The sequence below is a fragment of the Enhydra lutris genome, unplaced genomic scaffold, assembly GCF_002288905.1.
Source record: "Enhydra lutris kenyoni isolate GAN:26980312 unplaced genomic scaffold, ASM228890v2 scaffoldscaffold53, whole genome shotgun sequence".
NCBI classification, from domain to species: domain Eukaryota; kingdom Metazoa; phylum Chordata; class Mammalia; order Carnivora; family Mustelidae; genus Enhydra; species Enhydra lutris.
The window spans coordinates 6,369,414-6,395,330 of record NW_019154137.1 but is presented as its reverse complement, the minus strand read 5'-3'; the positions used below and the strand labels follow the sequence as shown (position 1 = coordinate 6,395,330).

Below are 25,917 nucleotides of genomic sequence, written 5' to 3'. Positions count from 1 at the left end.
GGGGGGGGGGGAGCAGGCTCCCCGCTGAGCAGAGAGCCTGATGCGGGGCTCGATCTCAGGACTCTGAGATCATGACCTGGGCTGAAGGCAGAGGCTTAATCCACTGAGCCACCCGGGCGCCCCCAAACCATGACATATTATAATTCTTTTAACTTTAAGTAATCTCTACACTCAATGTGGGGCTCAAACTCACAACCCTGAGATCAAAAGTCACATGCTCTTCCAACTGAGCCAGCCACGCACCCCTCTTTTAACTTTATATTAACGGTAAACAAAACGTTTTTGAGATTAATCACATTCAATCAAATCAAAAGTTCATTCCCTAAAATTAAGCACCAGAGTCATTCAAATAACTAAATGACATTAATGAGCACTTAGCTCATAAGCTCAGTCAATAACCTAAACTTATGAATAGTGCTATATACAATAGGTACTTGATCATGAAACCTACTTCTATAAACACCTGCAAAGGCATACTGAGAATCGATAAATAGAGTTATCAATTACATGTTCTATACTTGATTTATAAAGTCAGAGTAATACTTAAATTTTGAGCACAGACCTCCAGTCTTTGCCTAATTATTTATAATAATTAATTCCATAGGTACAGTTGCTCAGAATGGACACACCCTAAGATATTCCCTCCTTTTTTTTTTAATATTCCCTCATCTTTTAACAAATTATGCACCTGTGTTTCCCAAAACAATGTTTTGCATGAAGAATACACAGGTTTGGGGCTCAATAATTCATTAAAGATCATAAAAAGGCTCAACATCACTATTACTATTCCCTCTTTCATTTTATTGGCAACTGTTCAAAACTTAAGCAATTTACCATGCTTGTTAATCTGCTGCCTCTGATTAAAAAACAAACCATCTGGGACGCCTGGGTGGCTCAGTTGGTTGAGCAGCTGCCTTCGGCTCGGGTCGTGATCCTAGCGTCCTAGGATCGAGTCCCACATCGGGCTCCTTGCTCAGCAGGGAGCCTGCTTCTCCCTCTGCCTCTGCCTGCCATTCTGTCTGCCTGTGCTCGCTTGCTCTCTCTCCCTCTCTGACAAATAAATAAAATCTTAAAAAAAAAAAAAAAACCATCTACAGTCCAAACTGTAGATCCATGACATAATTAATATTATTTATGCTTATTCAGAGCCCAGATCAAAACCTTTGCTAAAATCTGAACAGGCAGAAAAAAAAAATCTCAAGATGGACATTAACTCAATCTTTAATACAAATGTTTTCTTTCTTATTTTTTAAAAGTTTTTGAAGGGGGCGCCTGGGTGGCTCAGTGGGTTAAGGCCTCTGCCTTCGGCTCAGGTCATGATCCTGGGGTCCTGGGATAGAGCCCCACATCGGGCTCTTTGCTCCGCAGGGAGCCTGCTTCCTCCTCTCTCTCTGCCTGCTTCTCTGCCTACTTGTGATCTCTGTCTGTCAAATAAAAATAAATAAATAAATAAATAAGTTTTTGAAGATTTTTGGGACGCCTGGGTGGCTCAGTTGGTTAAGCCGCTGCCTTTGGCTCAGGTTGTGATCCCAGGGTCCTGGGATCGAGTCCCACATCGGGCTCCTTGTTCAGCAGGGAGCCTGCTTCTCTCTCTGCCTCTGTCTGCCACTCTGCCTGCTTGTGTGTGTGCGCTCTCTCTCTCTCTGACAAATAAATAAATAAAATCTTAAAAAGAAATTTTTTTGAAGATTTTTTTAAATTTATTGGGTGGGGAAAAACAGGAGCAGAGGGAAAAGCAGACTCCCTGCTGAGTGTGGAAGAACCGATCCTAGGACCGCGAGATCATGACCTGAGCCATAGGCAGACGTCTAATCAGCTGAGCCATCTAGGTACCCTTCATGTTTTCCTTTTCAAAGGACAGGAATTAAAAAAGAATCTTACTATGCAGGCTGCGACTTTTAGTATATTTAACCTTTTAAAACCTTTTCCAGGGGCGCCTGGGTGGCTCAGTGGGTTAAAGCCTCTGCCTTCGGCTCAGGTCATGATTCCAGGGTCCTGGGATTGAGCCCCGCATCGGGCTTTCTGCTCTGCAGGTAACCTGCTTCCCTTCCTCTCTCTCCGCCTGCCTCTCTGCCTACTTGTGATCTGTCAAATAAATAAATAAAATCTTTAAAAAAAACTTTTCTGTGTGAATGTACACATGTACATTATAAATATTTCTAGAGGGGATTTATTATACATGGTATTTTATAACTTGCTTTTTATCTTTTTTTTTAAAGGTTTTATTTACTTGAGAGAGTGAGTGAGAGCGATCATAAGAGTGAGGTAAGGGGCAGAGCGAGAAGCAGACTCCCTGCCGTGCAGAGATTTCTTTTCCCCCCCTCCACCCGCCAAATGTGGGGCTCCATCCCGGGACTCCAGGCTCATGACCTAAGGAGAAGGCCAATGCTTAACTGACTGAGCCACCCAGGAGCCCTTGCTTTTTTTTCCATTTAGTAATATAGCATAAGCATCTTCCCACATCCATCTTTATCTTGATTAGAACATTATTTTAAATGGATGACTAAGGTGCCTCATTAGCGCAGTAGGTAGCGCATCAGTCTCATAAACGGATGACCAGTACATGACTATACAAATGTATCATGACCTCATCAAATCATATTTCTGAACACTAATTTTATATGTATATTTCATTTTATTTTTTAAAATATTTTTATTTATTTGACAGAGAGAGAGAGCGAGCACAAGTAAGCAGAGAGGGGAGGAAGCAGGCTCCCCGCTGAGCAGAGATCCTGGGCTCAATCCCAGGATCCTGGGATCATGACCAGAGCCGAAGGCAGAGGCTTAACCCACTGAACCACTCAAGCGTCCCTAGATATATATTTAAAAAAGAGACAATACACACATGATCAAACAGTTCGAGAAGTCACCTCATTCATGTTACCTACCCTGTACTTTAAATCCTCTGGTTTCCCTTAAAGGGTTTCAGACGCTTTCCCAAAATATGCCACTTTGGCATGTGGATTACTTTAAGTTGAAGTCAAATCAAGGCCCAAAGACAAAAAAAGCTTTTACCTTCTCCTTAACTGCTTAAAGGAATTTAGATAAAGGGCCCCGTCCAGGAAGAGGATATTAGAGAAAACTACAAAGAATTTGGGCTAGGTGTGCTTAAGCTGGGGGAAGCTCTACCAGGCCTGGAGATCAAATTCCTCTCTGGTCCCACACTCTCGGTATGGTCTGGTAAACATTTGTTTATCAAACATTTGTTCTTCCCACCTTCTTGTAAACTGTCTCTCTCCCCTTTGAAGTCTCAGACCCCTATCCCCCCACCAAGCTCCGGATGGCAAATAACCCTCAACCATCTGACTGTCTGCAGCTCTCATACTCCTATGTGGCTTCTGTACATACTTAAATTTGTTTTTCTCCTGTTGGTCTGTTTTATATCAATTTACCAGCCAAAGAACCTGGAATAGCAGAGGAAAAAACTTTTCTCCCCAACAGCTGGTGAGCCAGGCAGGAGCAACTTGACTGACTGATCACTGCTTGCTCCGGGGCTACGGCAGCTGAGAAATCCTGGCATCTCCAATAGGCATGGCAGAAGGTAAGAATTCTTACCATGTGAGTCTTCTGGATTTCTGCCTGAAGGGTCCAGTGGAAATTAGAGTGGTGTGAGTCCTTTTTTTCCTTTTCTAAATTTAGATTAGTAGGAAAACCTATTTGTGAAACTAGTTCCTTGGGTATAGCCACTCTGGTAAAGATCTATTATGAGTACTCTTGATTTTTTTGAGTACTTTTGATTTTTATTGATCCTTTTCCTCCCAGAGACAGTCACTGTTTTCCTTTGTCTCTGCTGTGTTGTCATAAGAAGGAAGACCATAGGGTAGAGAACACAGGCTCAGGCCCTATAAGTCTGCTGTTCAAGCCGGCCTCACTGATTGGTGAACTCATGGTTCTCACCAGACCGGTGTCTGTTTATACAAACTTTGCTGTGGGTTAATGAGCACATGAGGTAAACGCTGTTGCTAAGAAACATCTTGGAAGCCAAAGTCACAAGATTGGAGGGTATGGGTCAAGTATTTAAGAGCTATTACAGCACTGGCCACGTAATCCAAAGACTCCTGTAATAGAGTAAGTTGGAACAGAACAGGTTAGATTCCTATTAGGTCACCTGTCAAACTCAAAAAAAATTCCATGCAAGTTACTCTGTAAACCACCACACGATCCCCCAACCAGTGGAACATCCATCTTAGGTATTAGTTTAGTTCGAGAGACTGGCTTAGCTAAAGCTGTTAACATACATATACAAGAAGCTAAATAAGGTTTTCCTTTTGTCTTGTTCTATGTCTTAGAGAGTGTGGTTGTATGACCAGTGAGAATATTGTCTCTTGTCTCTGCCAGCCAGAAGATGCACATACCAGTGTGCATCTTGATGTATGTGCATCTTGATGGCCAAAGAGACTGGGGTTCTGAGACATGAAATCACAAGCAGCACTCTTTTCATCTAACTGTGCCAGCTCTCAGGGGAGTCTGTCAGAAGGGGTCCCATCCCAGTCCATAAGTGGCTCTTATGGCAACATTCTTTGTTTTCCTAGTGTTGGAAAAAACCCATTCTAGTAATGTCTGGTGTCAGATTAGTGGGTCTGGGACTGGAGGTGTTTTTTGTGAGAAAACAGAGACAAGGTTTTCATACCATTCTTACAGCCTGTAACAACAAAGGGCTTTACTTTCTGACTATCTTTGGGAGTGAATTTTCAGGATCTTGTAAGGACTGCATCTTTTGCACTCTCTTGTAGGATACCTCTTGCATCCTTGGTTAAGCCATAAAAAGGCTTCCTGATTTGAACCACTACTGACATTAATAGATGCTACTTGTTGGGGCACCTGGGTGGTTCAGTCAGTTAAGCATCTGGCTCTTGATTTCGATTCAGGTCATGATCTGAGGGTCATGAGATTGAGCCCCATGTCAGGCTCTGTTATCAGTGGGAAGTCTGCTTAAGATTCTCTCTCCTCTCCCTCTGCCTGCCACCCACTTCACGTGAGTGCACTCTTTCAAATAAATAAATCTTTAAAAAACATAGATTCTACTTCTCAATGGCCAGATGATGGATCTTCAGAAATGAAAAAGTTCTATATTAGAAAAAAATTTTTAGAGAGCTCTCATCCTAAACAATTGTCTTAATGGTACTTATGGGAAGACCAAATTAAAAAGTAGACACAAAGACACAGAAGAGCTAGCCTTAGAGACTCCTTTAACAAGATGTAAGAATAGAAATGAGAATAAAAGCTGTGAAGTCCCCAATATGAATTCCCCTTCTTAAAATCTGGTCCATCTCTTCAGCAAATTCTTTAGTCCCCAGAGCTCCTTCACCTTCCTCAGAAAATCCCTTAAAGCACTTAGCTGCTCGTTTCAGCTTCCCCTTCCCTACAATATTTACAGGGAGCACTCCAGCATGATCTCTAAGACCGGGGTAGAGAGGTTACTCAGGTAAACACTGAAAGTCAGAAAATAAACTTAACAGAAGTACCTAGGATGGACAATAAGCCTCAGACATAAGGCTTATTTTGCTGGGTTCTATAATCAGGCTCCTCCAGTTTCCTCCTAGGCAATGTCCCGAAGAATTTCATGTCCCCTGGACAGCAGATCTTTTAAATTATAAAGCCCTTACCTCGGGGAGCCTGGGTGGCTCAGTGGGTTAAGCCTCTGCCTTCGGCTCAGGTCATGATCTCAGGGTCCTGAGATCGAGCCCTGCATCGGGCTCTCTGCTCGGCAGGGAGCCTGCTTCCTCCTCTCTCTCTCTGCCTGCCTGTCTGCCTACTTGTGATTTCTGTCAAATAAATAAATAAAATCTTAAAAAAAAATAAAGCCCTTACCTCTACTTTCAGGAGCCTACCATATTTAAAGAGGGATTCAAAAAATTAATGGCCATTTACAACTCCACTCAGCCAGACCACCTCCTGAAAACCTCCCCCTGCCTGGAATTTCTCCCAGGCCCTCCTACAAATATCAGGCCGACAGGGAGGCTTTTCCCCTTAAGGTAAATTCAAAGTTGAACTGAAACACTAAGAAAGAAGGTCTTTATTAAAATGCTCTATACAGGGGCGCCTGGGTGGCTCAATGGGTTAAGCCTCTGCCTTCGGCCCAGGTCATGATCTCAGGGTCCTGGGATCGAGCCCCACATCGGGCTCTCGGCTCAGCAGGGAGCCTGCTTCCCCCTCTCCCTCTGCCTGCCTCTGCCTACTTGTGATCTCTCTCCCTCTGTCAAATAAATAAATAAAATATTTTAAAAAATAAAATAAAATGCTTTATACAGACTTTACAAAACTGCATTAAACTTGGAAAATGTTTGCTGTCTATCTGGCTAAAAACTGACAAGGTTTTTTTTTTTAGGGATGCCTGGCTGGTTCAGTTGGTAGAATATCCAACTCCTGATCTCAGGATCATGAGTTCAAGCCCTATGATGGCCATAAAGCTTACAGCTTACGTAGTTCTGTGGTAAGAGACTGGCCAGATTGAAAGCCAATATTCAGAGTCTGACAGGAACTTTTCTGGCCTCCTCCCCTAAGTTGAAATAAAACTATGTACCCAGAGGGAAAGAAAAATCTTCTAATGTTCTTGGGTAAGGATTCAAGTTGCAACCCAATTCTTGGAGGGACTGAGAGCACCTGTCCTTATCTTACAAATCTTTGCAAAACTAGAAATGCAACTCTAGAGGCAAATCAAAGTTCACCTACACCTTTTTACCATTCCCCAAAGCTCTATTTATCTCACAAGGCTTGTAAATATTGGCCTTAAGAAGCCGAAATTTATCTCAGATGAACTTGCACTCTTTCCCTATGCCTTTGAGATTTTAAGTGTAAACTCTTACCTAGACTATGCCCAATTCCTAAGAGTGCTGTGGGAAAAAAAGGGGGGGGGTGATAGAAACCTTTTTAAAATATAAACTGCTAGCTTTGCACAGTGGCAGCCAATAAGATTTATTTGAGACACGATTATTACTAATATGAACTGCTAAAAAGGCTTTTGTGCCTCAACTCTAGACTACAGCCTCCTTAAATACTACTTGTCAAGGACAAATACAAATCTTGTAAGTCTTCTCCATAAATATGAGCTAAAAAGCTTCTATTCAGGTAAGCTAAACTTATTCTGACTGTTCTAAGATTTTATTTATTTATTTTTTTAGATAGAGCATGTGTGCATGCAAACATGAGCAAGGGAAGGAATCGAGGGGGAGAGGAAGGAGGGGAAAAAAATCTCAAGCAGACTCTGCCCTGAGCACAGAGCCTGGCAAGGGGCTTGATCTCTTGACCCTGAGATCATGACCTGAGCTGAAACAAAAAAGTCGATAGCCACCCAGGCACCCCCCCAACGGTTCCTTTACAAACTAGTGAGTTTTGCATTATTATACCCATCTCATGGCTAAAATGCCCAATGTGGGGCTTGAACTCACGACCCTAAAATCAAGAGATGCATGTTCTATCAACTGCGCCAGTGAGGGACCCCTCTCATGGTTAACATTTTATTATTATTTTTTTAAGATTTTATTTATTTATTTGACAGACAGATCACAAGTAGGCAGAAAGGCAGGCAGAGAGAGAGGGGGAAGCAGGCTGCCTGCTGAGCAGAGAGCCTGATGCAGGGCTCGATCCCAGGTTCTGGGATCTTGACCTGAGCCGAAGGCAGAGGCTTTAACCCACTGAGCCACCCAGGCGCCCCTGGTTAATATTTTAAAACAAGATCTCTACCTGCATTTATCTATATATTTATCTCTGTGCTGTAGATGGGTGGCATTTTCTATCTCCAGATGGTATTACTAAAGTTAATTTGTTAAAAAGCTCTATAAAATTAAATGCTTATAAATTAGGTATCCCGAAAGTTCTCAGAAATATAACAGCAATTAACCCAAATGCTTCTCAGGTTCATGTGATCTGGAAAAATACTCAGTACTGAAGCCAGCTGAAGTTCATTAGTTTAAAATAAGATAGGAATCTGCTTGAGACTCTCTTCCTCTCCCCCTGCCTCTCCCTCATGTGGCCTCACTCTTTCTCAAATAAATAAATATTTAAAAAATAAAAAATAAAATAGGCATGTCTTTAGAGTTATCAACACTGATTATAATGCAGACATTCAACTTCTATTCTGCCTACGTTTACTAGTCAAGTATGTAGCTCTTACGGAAAATAGCTTGGGGTGACGGCTGTCTAATGTCTCATGAAGTCTTTCTGAGTAGTCTAAACACAACCGTTGGGAGCAAGTGATTTAGTCAGATGTGAGATGTAAGTGGGGTAGAGGTTTTTGGTTGAATTTTTGAGCAGTTAACTATATTTTACAATATGTGTACTTAAAAAATAGCTTCTAGGGACACCTGGGTGGTTCAGTGGGTTGAAGCCTCTGCCTTTGACTCAGGTCATGATCCCAGGGTCCTGGGATTGAGCCCCGAGTTGGGCTCTCTGCTCAGCAGGGAGCCTGCTTCCTCCTCTTTCTCTGCCTGCCTCTCTGCCTACTTGTGATCTCTGTCTGTCAAATAAATAAATAAAATCTTTAAAAAAAAATAAATAAAATAAAAATAGCTTCTAAAATCTTTTTGGTAACTTTACTTTTTTTAAGGATTTTATTTATTTATTTGGCAGAGAGAGAGAGCACAAGCAGGGAAAGCAGCAGGCAAAGGGAGACAGAGAAGCAGGCTCCCACCTAGCAAGTAGCTGATGTAGGGCTTGATTCCAGCACCCAGGGATAATGACCTGAGGTGAAGGAAGACGCTTAACTGACTGAGCCACCCAGGCACCCCCTTTTTGGTAACTTTAGAGTTTTGCTAAGTTAAATGATGGAAGTTTACTGAATATCTAATTTCCAAGTAAGATAAAACAATGAAACATTAATTACTGAACAGAGGGGACGCCTGGGTGGCTCAGTTGGTTGGGCCGCAGCCTTTGGATCAGGTCATGACCCCAGCATCCTGGGATCGAGTCCCACATCGGGCTCCTTGCTCAGCGGGAGCCTGCTTCTCTGTCTGCCTCTGCCTGCCACTCTGTCTGCCTGTGCTCACTCTGACAAATAAATAAATAAAATCTTTTAAAAAAAATTACTGAACACAGGTTTTTATCTAGTTTTGGGTTCCTGTTACACATAAAGATAAATATGGGCCTATTAGTAAACACATTTTACACCACACTAAAAGACTAAAATGAAGAAGCATATGCTTATAGGAATTATAAAATGTACTCAAAAATTTGCCAATCTAAAAGAATACTGATGTAACTGATCACAACTGCTTATTAGTTTTAACCAGAAAAAAAAAAAGCAGGTTGTGTTTTTGGCTATGAAAGTGCATGAGGTATGGAGATGCATTTGTGTTACAGGAAAAGAAAGTAATTTGTCCTGAAGTCAATCTGGTTATTTCAAATTGGGAAAGGTGAAAAGAAAGGACAAATAGAAGTGGGAACACAGAGAGAGAGAGAAAATCCTACCTCATATAATCAAGCTGGCTAAAATTGAATTGTTGGGGTACCTGGGTGGCTCAGTTAGTTAAGCATCTGCCTTTGGCTCAGGTTATGATCCTGGGATCCTGGATCAAGCCCCTAATTGGGCTCCCCACTAAGCAGGGAGCCGGCTTCTCCCTCTCCCTCTCCCTGCTCATGCTCACTCTCTCTCTGGCTCTCAAATAAATAAAATCTTTAAAAAAAATTTGAACTGTTATTACAAGGGTTTTTGTTTGGGTGCCTCAGTGGCTCAGTGGGTTAAGTCTCTACCTTCAGCTCAGGTCATGATCTCAGGGTCCTGGGATGGAGCCCCACATCGGGCTCTCTGCTCGGCGGGGAGCCTGCTTCCCCCTCTCTCTCTGCCTGCCTCTCTGCCTACTTGATTTCTGTCTTACAAATAAATAAAAATCTTTTAAAAAATTAGGGGTTTTGTTAAATTTAATTTTTTAAAGAAGGTTTTATTTACTTGAGTGAAAGAGTGTGCTAGCAGGGGAGGCGCAGAGGCAGAAGGATAAGAAGACTCCCTGCTGAGCAGGGAGCTGGACACAGGGCCAATCCCAGGACCTGGAGATCATGACCTGAGCTGAAGGCAGATGCTTAACCTACTGAGCCATGCAGGCACCCTACAAGGGTTTTGAAAATAAGCTTTAATATTGGTAGTATACTTATGTAAAATTAAAACTTAATTTTTCATTTGCTAAAAGGACAATGTTTCCTTGGACTACTGGTCTGCTAATTTAAGAGACTGTGAAAGGTTTTTCTTTACCTTTTAAGTAATCTTCTTAGAAAGCAAAGATTTTGTATTTTATTAAAATAATTTCCTGTGCTTTATCAGCTCTTTGATTGGTTTTGCTCACAACTATGTAAGCTTTTGTATATGCCCATAAACTCTTGTGTCACTCTGGTTAAATAATGTTTCATAATCATCTCTGATCTTATTTAGTCAAATGTTTTAAAATATTTTGGTATTTTTGACAAAGTTTCCAAAAATTAAATGATAAATAAAGTCTTTTTTGACCTCAAACTAGTTTGGGGATTTTTCCAAAGAGCCCCCATGAACCTCTCAAAAGATTTGTTCTCTCCTTATAAAAAGTGAGATATTAACTAATTAGGCTCATTTGGTATGTTAAATTACATGGGAAGCATTGTCAAATAACTGATAATAATCTTCTTAAACCTAAGTGTTCCAGAAATCATATGACATTTTAAAAAAAGATTTTATTTATTTATTTGACAGAGAGAGACACAGTGAGAGAGGGAATACAAGTAGGGGGAGTGGGAGAGGGCAAAGCAGGTTTCCCGCCAGCAGGGAGCCTGATGCAGGGCTCTGTCCCAGGACCCTGGGATCATGACCAGAGCCGAAGGCAGACACTTAACAACTGAGCCACCAAGGCACCCCTCATATGAAATTTCTAAAAATCTGGGGGTGCCTGGCTGGCTCAGTTAGTCGAGTGTGCAACTCTTGATCTCAGGGTTATAGGTTTGAGCCCCAAGTTGGGTGCAGAGATTACTTAAAAATAAAACCTTAAGGAAAAAAATTCTAAAATATTCTAAAATCTGAAAAAATTCTAAAAATCTGTTACATACTGGTATGTTTGCCATTCTAAAATGTATCTCACCAAAACAACCAAATTTCCTTGTCAACTGCATTATAAGAAACACTCATCAGATCTTTAACCATTGCCATGTTAAAGGCTTTTGCTACTTACACTTATTTACTCTGATGCTTTGCAAATGTTCCACAAAAGTGTTTCACCTTCAGAGAAATTCATGGGAAGGACTCTTTTTGCTTTTCCTTTTTAAGCAGGCTCCATGCCCTGAGTGGAGCCCTATAGAAAGAACTCGACAGGTACGCTAGAATATGGGTTTCCAATAACTTTAAGATCATAAAACTGAACTGGGTAAGAATTTTTGGAACAAATGTAAAAGCTGGATTTAACAGAACAAGTACTAATTACATAGTACTGTAAAGAACTGAAGAGGATGATTAGGATTCTTTGACTTGTTTATAATATCACTCGTTCTTTTGTCTTTTTTTTAAGGTTATTTATTTATTTATTTGATAGACAGAGATCCTAAGCAGGCAGAGAGGCAGGCAGAGAGAGGGGTAAGCAGGCTCCCCACTGATCTGAGAGCCTGATGTGGGGCTCAATCCCAGGACTCTGGGATCATGACCTGAGTTGAAGGCAGAGGCTTTAACCCACTGAGCCACCCAGGCATCTCTCGTTCTTTCATCTTTTATCTTCCAGATATAAGGAACGCTTTCTTTAAAAAAAAAAAAAAAAAGACTTTAGGGGCACCTGGGTGGCTCAGTCATTAAATCGTCTACCTTCGGCTCAAGTCATGATCCTAGGGTCCTGGGATCGAGCCCCGCACTGGGTTCCCTGATTGGCAGGAAGCCTGTTTCTCCCTCTGCTGCTCCTCTGCTTGTGTTCCCTCTCTTGCTGTGTCTCTGTCAAACAAATAAATCTTTTTTAAAAAAGATTTTATTTATTGGGGCACCTGGGTGGCTCAGTTGGTTAAGTGTCTGCCTTCGGCTTGAGTCATGATCCAGGGGTCCTGGGATCAGGCCCCAGGTTGTTGGGCTCCCTGCTCAGTGGGGGACCTGCTTCTCCCTCTCCCTCTGCCGCTCTCCCTGCTTGTGTTCAGTTTCTCTCTTTTTCAGATAAATAAATTTCAAGTAAGTTTATTTGAGAGACAGAGAAAGTGTGTGTGCATGGACTCAAACTGGGAGAGGGAGAGGGAAAGAATCTCAAGTGGACTCTGCACTGAGCATGGAGCCCTAAGTGGGGCTTGATCTCACAACCCCCAGATCATGACCTGAGCTGAAACCAAGAGTCAGATACTTAACCGACTGAGCCAGCCAGGCACCCCAGGAAACCTTTCTTCTTAAGCTATGACCTTAAGCAATTTGTTAAATGATATCTTTGAGAGCAGAATTGGAACATACATTTTTTACCTGATCCATCCAGAATTTGGAAACTCAGTATTCTTATTTTCATGGCAAGATAGTTACTTGCAGTAGTTCTATAAGAATCTGTTCTCCTTATAACAGGACACAACTGGAAACACTGGCTATAGTGCCAAGGCTTTGACTGGGATGTTATGTTTGAGAGAGACATGCACAGACTCAGATACCACTAGACAGTTTTAACGAGCTAAGGTAACTTCATGAAGCCAATAAAGCCCCTTGGAAAAATCAGCCTGATACCTTGCTTACAGGGTTCCCGGTAGCCTTACCAGGTAAGGAAGGAAGGTCACCTTCCAGGAGGATAGGAACCTTAGGAAATCCTGGGAACCGTGAAAAGAGAAATTAACCCAAATCTGTAAGTATTACAGGTTAAGTCTGATGGCAAGTCTTGGCTTGGCTTTCTAACCCCAAGAAGCCTTTAAAGAGTCCAATCAGATTTCTTATGAAAAGTTCCAACAAAGCAGATTAAAAGAGCCTATATGATAAATCACCACTCTTGTTACACTTATGTAAATAGGCCAAGTTTATTGAAACTAGACTGAATTTGCAAATAGATAGGTATGTGATTATCTTTGATAAAAATGGGGGTGATCTGACAGAGAAAAATTATGTTTCAGTAATACACCATTATGAATATCAAATTCTAGTTCTACTGGGGCACCTGGGTGGCTCAGTCAGATTAAGCATTTGACTCTTGAGTTTAGTTCAGGTCTTGATATCAGGGTTGTGAGCTCAAGTCCCACATTTGGTTCCACACGAAGCCTCTTAAGAAAAGTGGGGGGATTGCCTGGGTGGCTCAGTTGGTTAAACGTCCAACTTTTGGTTTCAGCTCAGGCCATGATTTCATGGGTTGTGGGACTGAGCCACACATTGGGCTCTGGGCTTAGCAGGAGGTCTGCTTGGAGATACTCTCCCTCTGCCCCTTTCCCCACTTATGTTCTCTCTCTAAATAAATAAATCTTTTTACAAAGTCTCAAATGCTAGTGCTATTGTCTTTGAGTTCTACCTATAAACTGGACTGGATTCTGAATCCAGAAGTTTCCTCCAATATTTGGCTACAACTCTCCAAACTAACAGTTCTAAATTTACCCCAACCTCCTGAGTTGGAATCAGAGAATAAAACTGCCCCTTTTCCAAAGCCATGTGAGCTAAAGTTGGACAACTTGATATAAGCTTCAGAGAAATCACAACAGATCACATAGTCTTCATACCTATTGCTATGTGGACCGCTCAGAAAGATCACCAGAGACATTCAGGAAAATCTTTCAGAATGCCACTGCCTGCCTCCACTCTATCTGAAGCTGCTTCAAGCTGAACATCTAGAAATCCTCTCACCAGGCTGCCTTCAGAACTCAGAAACTAGGGGGGTGCCTGTGTGGCTCAGTCCTTAGGTGACTGCATTCAGCTCAGGTCGTGATCCCAGGTTCCTGGGATGGAGCCCCACATTGGGCTCCCTGCTCAGTGGGAAGCCTGCTTCTTCCTCTCCCACTCCCCCTGCTTGTGTTTCCTCTCTCGCTGTATCTCTGTCTAAAAAAACAACTCAGAAACTGAAACTTTAATCTGGTCTATTAACCTTTGTTTCGTTTTCACAGAAATTTCTCTTATTAAATACCAGACTGTTTGCATCACAGCCCTAACTTTGGGAGCCCAAGTGCATCACCATCTCCTGAAATGAGACACAACTATTTAACTGAACTGACTATTCTCAGGATTAAGAGACCAGTTCAATGAGATGGAGCAACATACCAACTCAACTTCTGGGTTGTGGAACTTCATGGGCAAGCTTCAAAGTCTGGACTAAAGGGTTTCAGAATAAGCCTTCCCAAAGTGTGCAGCTTTGGTATGAGGATTACTTTTTAAATATTTATTACTATTATTACTGATTATAATTTCTACACCCAACTGGAAGCTCCAACTCACAACCCCGAGATCAAGTTGCATGCTCTTCTCAATCAGCCAGTCAGGCGCCCCTTATTTTTCTAAGTAAACTCTACCCTCAATGTGGGCTTGAACTCAAGACCCAGAGATCAGAAGTTGCATGTCCTACCAACCAAGCCAGCCAGGCGCCTGGGGCCTGTGGACTACTTTAACCGGAAGTGAGTCAAGCCCCAAAGATTCAGGAAATGCTTTTACCTCCTCCTCAACTGCCCAAAGTAATTTAGATAGAGGGCCTGGTCCAGGAAGAGAACTATCACCAAAGATAACTGCAAAGAATACGAGCTAGGTGTGGTAAACTGGGGGAAGCTCTGTAGGACCTGGAGATCAAACTCCTCTGTGTTTCATTGTCTATGTATGGCCTGGCAAACATTTATCCAACATTTGTTCTTCCTATCTTCCTATAAACTGTCCTTCTCCCCTTTGAAGTCTCAGACCCCTAACCCCTTTTCTCCCTAGCTTAGGATGGCATATAAATCTCAACTCTGACTGCCTGTAGATCGCATGTTCTCATGGGGCTCCCATATGTATGTAATCAAAATTTTTTCCTATTAATCTGTCCTGTATCAGTTTACCAGCCAAAGGAATCTAGAAAAGTATAAAAATAATCCCCCAACACATTCCCAGTAGCAATAACCCTTACCAATTTGTGTATTCCTCCAGAGATGATCTATGAATATACTAAGCCACCCAGGCACCCCGGAAATGAACTTTTTTCCCCCCGGAAATAAACATTTTAAAAGATACCACCATTTTTGTCCTGTTTGGCAGGATAGTGATGGCCATCACTGCCAACAGTAAAAATCTAACAGTGGGAAAGGAACGTGGTAACAGGCACTCTTGCTGGCTTAGTGGGTTAAGCCTCTGCCTTCAGCTCAGGTCATGATCTCAGGGTCTTGGGATTGAGCCCCGCATCAGGCTCTCTGCTCAGCGGGGAGCCTGCTCCCCCCCACCTCTGTCAAATAAATAAAATCTTTAAAGAAAAATAAAATAAAAATAAAAATTGGCATACTTTTTTGGTGGTGGGAATGGGTCAAACAAGTAAAGGGGATTAAGAGTACACTTATCTTGGGGCAGTTGGGTGGCTCAGTTGGTTAAGCATCTGCCTTCACCTCAGGTCATGATCCTGGGGTCCTGAAATCAAGCTCCATGTCAGGGTCCCTGCTAAGAGGGGAGTCTGCTTCTCCCTCTCCCTCTCCCTCTGCCCCCTGCCTTGCCTCCTCTCATCACTTGTGCTCTCTCTCAAATAAATAAATAAAATCTTTTTTAAAAAAAGAGTACACTTACCTATCTTGATGAGCACCAAATAACATATGAAATTGTTGAATCATTATTATACATTTGAAACAAATATAACTTTATGTTAACTACACTAGAATTAAAAGTTTTAAAAAATTAGTACACCTTTCCTAGAGAGTAATGTAGCAATATGTTCTAAAATCTTAAATATATAATTATCTTCTGAACCACCTATTCTAGTTGAAAGCATCAACTTTAAGGAAACTATCAAGGATTTTTTAAATAAAGTATATATAAGGATATTCAATACAGTGCTATTGATAAACAAAAAAATTCAATATCCAACAAATGAGGATAACACTTCGGTAATGTGGATACTAGGCGTTCATTAAAAACTGAGGTCGTAGAAGAATATTAAAGGACACAGACATATGTTCACCCTGTTGTCTTAAGTGAAAAAAAAAAGCTGATTACAAAATACTGTGCAGTATAATCCTAATTATAAAAAAATACAGATATATAAAGATAGGCTAAATTATACATCAGAATTCTACTGTGGTTATCTCTGGCCAGTGGGATTATTGATTTTTATTTTCTTCTTTGTGCTTAATTTTCTAAATTTTATCCAGTAAATGGATTAGATTCTTATTAAAAAAAAAAAGCAGTTGGGCTCTTAATTAGTCAGGTCCCTTATATAATCCTACCCAACCAACTGGGGGGGGGGGTGTTACTTGGCTATATGCCAGGTGACAATGCTTCCTTCATCTGTAAACACATTAGCTCAGTAAACTACCAAAAGCAGGGCCTGGTATTGCAAGGTTTGGGTTTTTCATTCACAAAAGATCATTCTCATAACAAGGAGAGGGAAGGATATATTGTTGGTCCGTATCTTTCTGCCTTTGGTGAGAATTTTTGCCAGCTTGCTACTTTGTAATATTACTGTTAGATTACTAACTCCAAGCCACACCAACGAGAAAGAAGAAATTGTAAACTGATGTCAACACTGTCAATCATCAGGTTAAAGAAGAAAAGAGAGGGGCACCTGGGTGGCTCAGTGGGTTGAGCTGCTGCCTTCGGCTCAGGTCATGATCCCAGGTCCTGGGTTCGGGCCCCGCATCGGGCTTTCTGCTCGGCGGGGAGCCTGCTTCCTCCTCTCTCTCTGCCTGCCTCTCTGCCTACTTGTGATTTCTCTCTGTCAAATAAATAAAAAAAATCTTAAAAAAAAAAAAAAAAGAAGAAAAGAGAGAGATACAGGTCAACTCCCAGAGGTAAAAGCGGTAATCAGGTCATGTCCACAGTGGTTGGCCATGAACAAATGTCTTTTGGTGCCCTGCTTGGTGGCAGTAAATCACCAGCAGAGAGGACTGAGAAATACAGGTATTACCTAATTGCTACTTATTGTTAACTTGAGTTGAGAATGGGAGGGACTAGTCACAGGCCTGTACCCCTGAAACAAATAATACATTATATGTTAGTAAAAAAAAGAAAAAAAGAAAAAGAAAATGAAAGGACTTTGTTGCAAATGTTTGAGTGATGTCTACAGCTGGAGTTCTGAACTATTCATTCACTGCGTTATAAAAATCATCAATTAATTTGGGGCCTGGTAAGAAGAAGAGTTGCCTCTAATCTTTCCCAAAAAATTCCCCTAATTTTTACAAAAGGGAAGTTCTGAATCAAATACATTATAAACTAAAATCATCATAATTTGCAGACACCCACAAGCAAAACTTGTTCACCAGAGCTGACTGTATTTGTGCTGACAGGATAACAGAAATCACTCTTTCATTTTGAAGCATAAGGAAGTTAAATGATTTGACTGAGGCCATAGAACTGACTGGTGGCAAAGAAGTGGAACTTACTCTGTTTGATACTTACTCAGATAACTTATCCTGACAGAATGATTAGGATGCAGGACTTTAAAAAATCAGATGGTTCCACATGTGCCATGCCGAGGTTCTTTAATAGATGATTTGGTGAACAGGTAATACCTACCCTAGATATGTCTCAGAATTAAGTACTCTTCCATGATCATGTTGAGATCTCAAGCCAAGTGCTGAAACAAGTTCTTGGTAAAAGCCAACATCTTTTCCTTTTCTCCAGTAAAAATATTTAGTTCTATCTGAAAGTCACTCTGCTGCCTATACACATGCAGGTTTGTCTTCTGTCTGGGTTTGAATTAAAATGACACCAAGTAAAGGAGACTGCCACAGCAAGTGACTACAAGCCAAATTAAAACAGTACCACAGAGTTAATGAGTGCTCACGTGTTCTAAACTATCTACAAACTCACTTTCATTTCCCTCCATACAATCATGTTAGCTACACATAAAACTACTACAACATGCTGAATTGAAACTAAAAAATGTCACCCTATTTAACAGAAGGTCAAAAACTCAACATAGAGCTTGTGTGAGTCCATGGCCCATCCTCTCTTTTTTTACCATGTCACCTCTGATAATAACTAAATACGTATGTGAATTACAATTAGAAGGTTTTCATATGTGGTATCTAATTTAACCTAAGCAATATATCATAGCCCCCATTTGAAATATGGGGAAACTATGGTTTTCTGATTGTTACTCATCAAAGATCATACAGTAAATGACAGTCAAACCTGGTGATTATGAGCAATATGGGTCTAAAGAAATTACTCTAAGAATTACTGGCAGAAGGGTTAGTCTGGTGAGGCAGCAGAAAATGTCAGTTCCTGGCCCTTTCAAGGCTTGAAAAATTAGCGGAAGCCACTGAAAGGTAAAGCACATAGCAATGTAATTACATATAGGAGAGGCCTGTGTTGTGAGGCCAACAAAATTATCACAAGAGGATGTATAAAAGTTCAAACCATATATAAGTATTTATAGATTCCAGGGAATGCACAGTGGTACCAACTTTCCCCAGTTAAGGAAATCAGCCTTAAATCACTCAGTTCAACCTCTGCCTGATCATCTGAGTTCAAGCTATTCCCAGTCTGTACAGGTAAACCTCAGTTTCACCATGACCTATATTCTTGAAAATACATTATAAAAGCAGATCATGGCAGGGCGCCTGGGTGGCTCAGTGGGTTAAGTCTCTGCCTTTGGCTCAGGTCATGATCTCAGGGTCCTGGGATCAAGCCCCACATCGGGCTCTCTGCTCAGCAGGGAACCTGCTTCCCCCCCTCTCTCTGCCTGCCTCTCTGCCTACTTGTGATCTCTGTCTGTCAAATAAATAAATAAAATCTTAAAAAAAAAAGCAGATCATGATAAGTGAATCACATGTATCCTTAACTAAGATTGGGGATCCATCGTACCAAAATCAAATTGCAAAATGTATCAAATAGCAAAGCTACAACAATACCAGAATTAAAAATAATAAAAGTCCATGCCAAGTCCTACAAAATTACATAAAATATGCTTTTACCACACAAAGGACAATCTAATATTAAGTATAATCAGAGCACATAAAACATATAACTCGTAAGTTTGGCCTCAAATTCTTTTGGTAGATATAGTAACTAATCAACAGCTGCTTTGTTTAATTTCTCAGACCATAGAAAGTCCTTTATTTCAAATTATCCGGAAGGCCTTAGAAGTTTTAGTTTTTCCTTTTTTATCTAATACATTATAACAAGCAAAGGCATCCAGTCAACAATTTTTTTAAAGACTCCACTTCTTTATTTGACAGAGAGAGCACACAAGCCAGCGGAGAAGCAGTGGGAGAGGGAGAAGCAGACTCCCCACTGAGTGGGGAGCCCAACTCAAGGCCCAATGCCAGGAATCACGACCTGATCCAAAAGTAGACACCCAACCAGCTGAGCCACCCAGATGCCCCTCAGTCAACAATTTTTTTAAAAGATTTATTTATTTGAGAGAGAGAGAGGGGAGGAGGCAAAGGGAGAGTGAGAACTTTTTTTTTTTTTGTAAATGGTGTATTTAAACTAACAAGGCAAAGAAAAGAATTCAGATATTTCTGACTTCAAAAGAGATCAATCAGCAATAAGCTAATTTTTATTTATTTTTATTTTTTGAAAAGATTTTATTTATTTGACAGAGAGAGACATAGTGAGAGAGGGAACACAAGTAGGGGAGTGGGAGAGGGAGAAGCAGGCTTCCCGCCGAGCATGGAGCCGGATGTGGGCCTTGATCTGAGGATCCTGGGATCATGACCTGAGCTGAAGGCAGAGGCTTAATGACTGAGACCCCCAGGTGCCTCATAAGCTAATTTTTAAAACCCAACATCAAAACAAACAAATCAAAAAGCACCCAGCAAGCATCTTACAAACGCTTAAGCAGTATTTTTTAGCTTGAGGTCTTAGTGTTGACCTATACCTGATAAAACTCTTCCTTTAACTTGACAAGAGTTATGCTTTCCTTCTTTCAGCACGGAAATGAAAGGCAGACATCCCAGATTTATTCACTTCTCACTGGGAAAGCTACAGAGTGTTAGGCCTTATAAAAATACAAACAAAAGAAATGCATCTCCAAGGGAGACAGAAACTTAAGCGGACTCCACGCAAGTGTGAAGCCCAATGTGGGGCTTGATCCCACAACCCTGAGATCTTGACCTGCGCCAAAACCAAGAGTTGAATGCTCAACCAACTGCACCACTCAGGTGCCTTCAGTCAACCATTTTTTGCCAGGCACGTACTTACTACATGACAGTTACTGTTAATACAGTGATGTAAGAATTTGGCTCAAAGCAGAAGGTGCTCAGGGTGTGTTGGATGGGTTGTCTCAAGCTGAAAACCATCTTAAGTGCTATCTCAGCATTTCTCACTTCAGTTCCTCAATTTATTGAAAGATACTGAGTTAGTCAATTTTGATCAAAGCAATACCATCAAAATATGTGTCTAAGAGATCTTCTAAAATATAACATGCAATGGAAGAAAAGCATGACTACCAGAATCAGAGAAATCTGGATTCAAATCCTACCCCTGCAACATAATAGCTATTTGGACTTTAAGCAAGTTATTGAACCCTTCTGAGCTTCCACAAATTTTCTCTCCTCTGTACTATGATAATCCCAGCAACCCAGTTTTTCCCTCTTCAACTTATTCTGTACCCACCCTACAAGATAAAACAGGCCAGCTTTTAACACAGTAGTGACACAGGTATCATCACATCTTCAACAAATTAAAGTTCAAGTACTTAGCATGTGAAATTTTTAAAATAAAGTATTCAAATCATAAAGGCAGAAAAAAATGAAAGAATAATCACAAATTATTAAGGTTTATATCTCCACCTTATTCTTAATTTCTTATCATTTTATTTGAGGTATTTATTCCAAAAAGATTTTGAATTGTTATATGGGATTTTTTTCCTTTGGTAAAATCTGAGATAATCAATTAAAAAAAAACTACTATAATGGATTTTCAATCTTTGGAGTCAACTAGCCCAAACCTGTTACTTTATAAAATGAAGGCAAAGCATAGAATAAGATGTAGGATATGGGGCACCTGGGTGGCACAATTGTTAAGCATCCAGCTCTTGGTTTCCGATCAAGTTGTGATCTGCGATCGGCCCCACATCAGGCTCCATGCTCAGTGTGGAGTTTGCTTAAGACTCTGTCTCCCAGGGTGCCTGGGTGGCTTAGTAGGTTAAGCGTCTGACTTCGGCTCTGGTCATGATCTCAGGCGTCCTGGGACTGAGTCCCCTCACCACAACAGGTCATCACTCAGCAGGGAGTCTGCTTGTCTTTCCCTCTCCTCTGTCCCTCCCCCTGCTTGTGCTTTCTCTGTTTCAAATAAATCAATCTTAAAAGAAAAGAAGAATATGGAGGATAAATAAAAACTACATTTTAAAAGACTTTTCATGACACAGGAAATCTTCAATATAGAATGCTGAGTAAGAAAAAAGGATTACCGCAATGTACATACAATATGAGCCAAAACAGTAAAAGCAAGCATAAAAGAACAGGATTTTGCTTCTTCTCTTTATACTATTCTCAATTTCATAATTTTTCCAAAATAAACATATTTATTTTATAATTTAAAATATTCAAAATATTCTATGTTTTAAATGGGATATCTAACTCATAAAATGTTAAGAAAATAGAAATATGTAGGCACTGAGGGGTTTAGTGACTTGCTCACAATCTCACAGCTAAATGGAAACAAAGCCAAGACAACCCAGGCATCAAATCCAAGGCAACTCTCACTGTACCACATGACCTCCAAGACATGAAAATAGTTAAATGTTCACCGGGAATTGCACAGGAAGAACTGGTGAAGAGCTGGAAGCCTGGAACTTTTAAATTTTGTTAGCAATAAATACCTTTTTTGCCTTAAGTTTAAAAAGAAAAAGAGTATTCAACATCAATTTCTTTTACCACTACTGTTTTTGTCTCCTCAAATCTACTCATGATGACCTTAAATAGTGCTACAGATTACATTTTATAATACTATTACCAGATTAGAACACAGAGATAAAGCTGAGAACTGACAGCTCATGATAATCTCCCAGCCTCAAGGGAACAAGGACATCTATTTTGCCACATCTGTCTTTCGAACCCTACACCACACAGTACAATCCCTGGCATACAGTAGGTGATCAATAAATGTTTACTTTATAAAATGTAACTTTTTCCCCCCTCACATTAGCACTAACTACCAGACTTTTAAATATTAGAACAAAAAAAAAAACTAGCGACAGTATCATTTCATACTGGGGTAAGTGTTTACAAGAGAAACAAAGAATTTATCAAACAAATTAATGTTTATAACCAAATGTAAGGGGAACATTTAGGTTAGTAAAATATTTCAAGCACTGTACAAATTAATGGGCATGTTAATTACAATAATTCTTATCTACTGAAATGGGCCTAACCTTTAGCCAGCATTACTTTTTATGCCTAGTTGGGAGTCTCTGAATGGACTACAAAGCAATAAAGTTATAAAGGTAGCACAAGGGGTACTGGACTAGGACCCAGACCTTAGTCCAAGCTCTTCTAATAATTAGATATATAATCTTGGGCAAGTTACTTTTTCGACCCTTTTGAATCCCAGTTAACCTATTCATAAAAAGAAAAGAGTTGAAGTACTAATCACCAGAGACCCTTCCAATCTCGATTTTTAAAAAATGATTCTTATCCACAAAGATTCCACATTCAGATTTTTTCACTGCATCAAACTGGGTATCTTGAATGTTATAGTTTGCTATCTTACTCGATAAGGAAAAGTCAGCATATTTTCTAAGAATATATAAAGATTAGTAGTAACATATATTCTTTTTACCATCTTATATTAGGGACAAAAAGAGAACACAAGAAATGTGAGCATCTGATAATCAGGCCTGCTCTGCCAGGTAGGCTGACAGGAACCATACTGGATTTTACAATATAGACCACAGATACATAAATGCATATACGTCTTTACATAGCACAGATAAATACTTATGTTGATATACATAGAGGTGTGTGAAGTTTCAAAATTGTTCCTAATTGTAAAATCAATACTTATGTTAAGAAATTCCAAACAGGGGCGCCTGGGTGGCTCAGTGGGTTAAAGCCTGTCTTCAGCTCAGCAGGGAGCCTGCTTCCCTTCCTCTCTCTCTGCCTGCCTCTCTGCCTACTTGTGATCTGTCAAATAAATAAATAAAATCTTAAAAAAAAAAGAAATTCCAACAATACATTAGGCCACATGTTAAGTGCAAATTAAAAAACATCCCGCCCCTCTCCATCCCTCCATTAAGTAGCCACTGTCCACATTTTTCTTGTGTATACTTCAAGAAATTATCTAAGCATATTCAAATATGCATATGTGCATGTGTGTATAAATCTTAACCTACTGTTGCCACTTCTTGAATGATGGGGAAAATATCTCAAGCACTGGCTTCATAAACACGTTAAATACATCGAAAGTTGTAGCACAGCTGTATGGTACGGAGTGGTATACGCTTCCGAAGTGTGCGGTGAGTTGAATGTTTAATTTTCTTGCTTGGAGGTATGTGCAGCAGTTGCTCCGAATGAGCTGTGAGCAAGGAGCCAGACAAGCTGGGTTCTAATCTTAGTTGAGCTTGCCTCAGGCAAGCCATGAAATCTTCCCGTACCTCAGTTTCCGCTTTTGTAAAATTAAGACGATTCGACTAAGATCCCTTCCAACTCTAAAATGTTATAGTTCTAAGATGGCCGTCTGTAACTGTGTTCTCTTGAACTGGTCTTAAGAAATCCGAAGTAAAAAAAAGAGAAGAAAGAAACACCATAGCAACCTCCAGTCTTACAAGAGTACATTTCTATGCGTCACTGACTATCAAGGTATAGTGTGACGAACCTAGGGACATAATTATACTCGAAAGCAAAGTAGTAGATTATTAAAATTGGATAGGTTTTCACAAAGCTTTGATTGACATTTTTCTTTTTTTGGAGGTGGAGGGGGCTGTTGCTGAAACGCTTAGTTTCAGCAATAACCAACCCCCTCCTCCCAAAAACAAGTGTATTATGGAGTTAAAATAATGAAACTGAAAGTTAGACTGAATTTTGTTTTACTCACAGAATATGCTCGGGAGGTGACTAGGGCAGCAAAGATTGGAAAGAATTACTAGCTAATTTCCTCTTCCGGAAGCTCTTTGGCTCCTATTCTTTCTGCTTCACAAGCCCTTGCCAGGCACACTCCACCCAGCTCAATACCTGCCACACGCATCAGATTGGCGGGGGGGGGGGGGGGAAGGGGGGGGCCCCTTTGCCCCTAAAAAAAAAAAAAAGTTCTTTGACTCGATTTACCTTAGGGGTCACAGGGTTTAAGACGGCACCCGGCCGCCTGAAGCCACCCACCCACCCACGCCTTCCTTCGGCGCTCCCAGGAACCTGGGCAAGGAGCCGCTGCTGGGCCACCCGCGCCGCACACGGGCGGCCTTCCCGCCCTCCCCCGCAGCGCGGGGCCCGCGGGGAGGGGGGGTTGAGGAGGAGGAAGCCCGTACAGGCAGTACCCACCGCGCTAGGAGAGCCAGCCCGGATCGCCCGCGGCGCCCTGCGCGGTCCGGAGGGGAGGGTCCTGGAGGAGGGGCGGCCCGAGCCCCAATCTGGAAATGCCAACTCCGCTCTGCGGCCGGGCCCCAGCCTAGAAGGAAACGGAAGTCCCTTCGTCTCCCGCAGGCGCACCCACCAGTCCGCCCATCGCCCGGAGGAACCCCCGAGTCCAAGGCAGGGCCTCAAACAGACACCGGCCACTGTCGCTCAATCTCACGGCCCCGGCCTCGCCACGGGTACCCCCCTACCCCCGCAGACTCCTTTTTACCGCCCCCACCCGGGGGATAGCCTCCCGCCCTGCAAGGCCCCTCCTTCTTCCCCTCCGCCATTTTCGAACTTACCCTTCGGGCCCTGGCGTCCTTGAGTAGTGCTGAGCCCTCCCGGGGCGCAGCCAAGGTCCCGCCACTTCCCTGGGCCGGAAGGGGGCAGCCAGGACAATTGAAGCCCGCGCCCCCCCCCCCCCCCCCCCCCCCCCCCCAGCTGGAAGCCAGAGCCTGACCTGGCGGATGCGCCTGCGCAGTGTGTAACTTCGCAGTCCCCGCCCCCCCGCTCAAGCGTTTCCTCTTTACCCTTGAGGTGTTTTTTCCCACGGCTTTTACCTGCTGGACTCTGGTGTTGACCAGTTGGGGACTAGAGATAAAATTACGGATGAAAAGAGCGAATAAGTTGCGTTCTTACTGTAGATCAGGCAATGTGGTAGGCATATAACGTGTTCTTTGTTGTAATTTTGACAACTCTGTGAGGTAGGCACTCTCTTATTAATCCCATTTTACAGAGGAAATTGAGGCATAGAGAGGATAAACCCCTCCACTAGCATGCAGCTAAGAAATGAGGGAACTGGGACGCCTGGGTGGCTCAGTTGGTTGGGCAGCTGCCTTCGGCTCAGGTCATGATCCCAGCGTCCTGGGATCGAGTCCCGCATCGGGCTCCTTGCTCATCAGGGAGCCTGCTTCTCCCTCTGCCTCTGCCTGCCATTCTGTCTGCCTGTGCTCGCTCTCTCTCCCTCTCTCTCTCTGACAAATAGTTAAATAAAATCTTTAAAAATAAAAAAAAAATAAAAAAGAAATGAGGGAACTGAGATTAAGAATATGGTCTGTGGCCTAGTTGGGAAGGATAAAAGGAAAGACATTCATTTGGGACAGCAAGGGGATTGAGAGATAAAGAAAGGGAAAATGAGTAGGAAGAAAGCAGAAGTCAGGGAAAACTGGAAATCTGGTACATAAAATGCTGAGCATATCCTGGATTTATTTCAGGTATGCTGTAAGATTGTCAAAAAGACAAATGAATTTTGTTTCACAAACTTGGGAGCTCCCTTATATGCCAGCGTAGTGACACGAGAGGTTCTGAATGAGTGTTTCATTTAAAGAGGAAGATTATAAATATCACCTCCATCCTCAAATGATGTTGCTCTTCTTG

At 41.6% G+C, this 25,917-nt stretch overlaps 1 protein-coding gene across 3 annotated transcripts in view; it reads right to left on the bottom strand.

The window, feature by feature from the left end:
* Positions 1 to 24,490, bottom strand: part of LOC111157209 (X-linked inhibitor of apoptosis) — a 55,828-nt gene extending 31,338 nt beyond the window's left edge. The window contains exon 1 of one of the 3 annotated variants that reach the window (XM_022518504.1): positions 24,466 to 24,490. The gene's annotated coding sequence lies outside the window, so the exon portion shown is untranslated. Of the gene's footprint in view, positions 1 to 3,555; positions 4,806 to 24,465 lie in introns of those variants that run through there. The other 2 variants (XM_022518503.1, XM_022518505.1) reach the window with 2 other exon arrangements.
* Between the last annotated feature and the right edge of the window lie 1,427 nt (positions 24,491 to 25,917).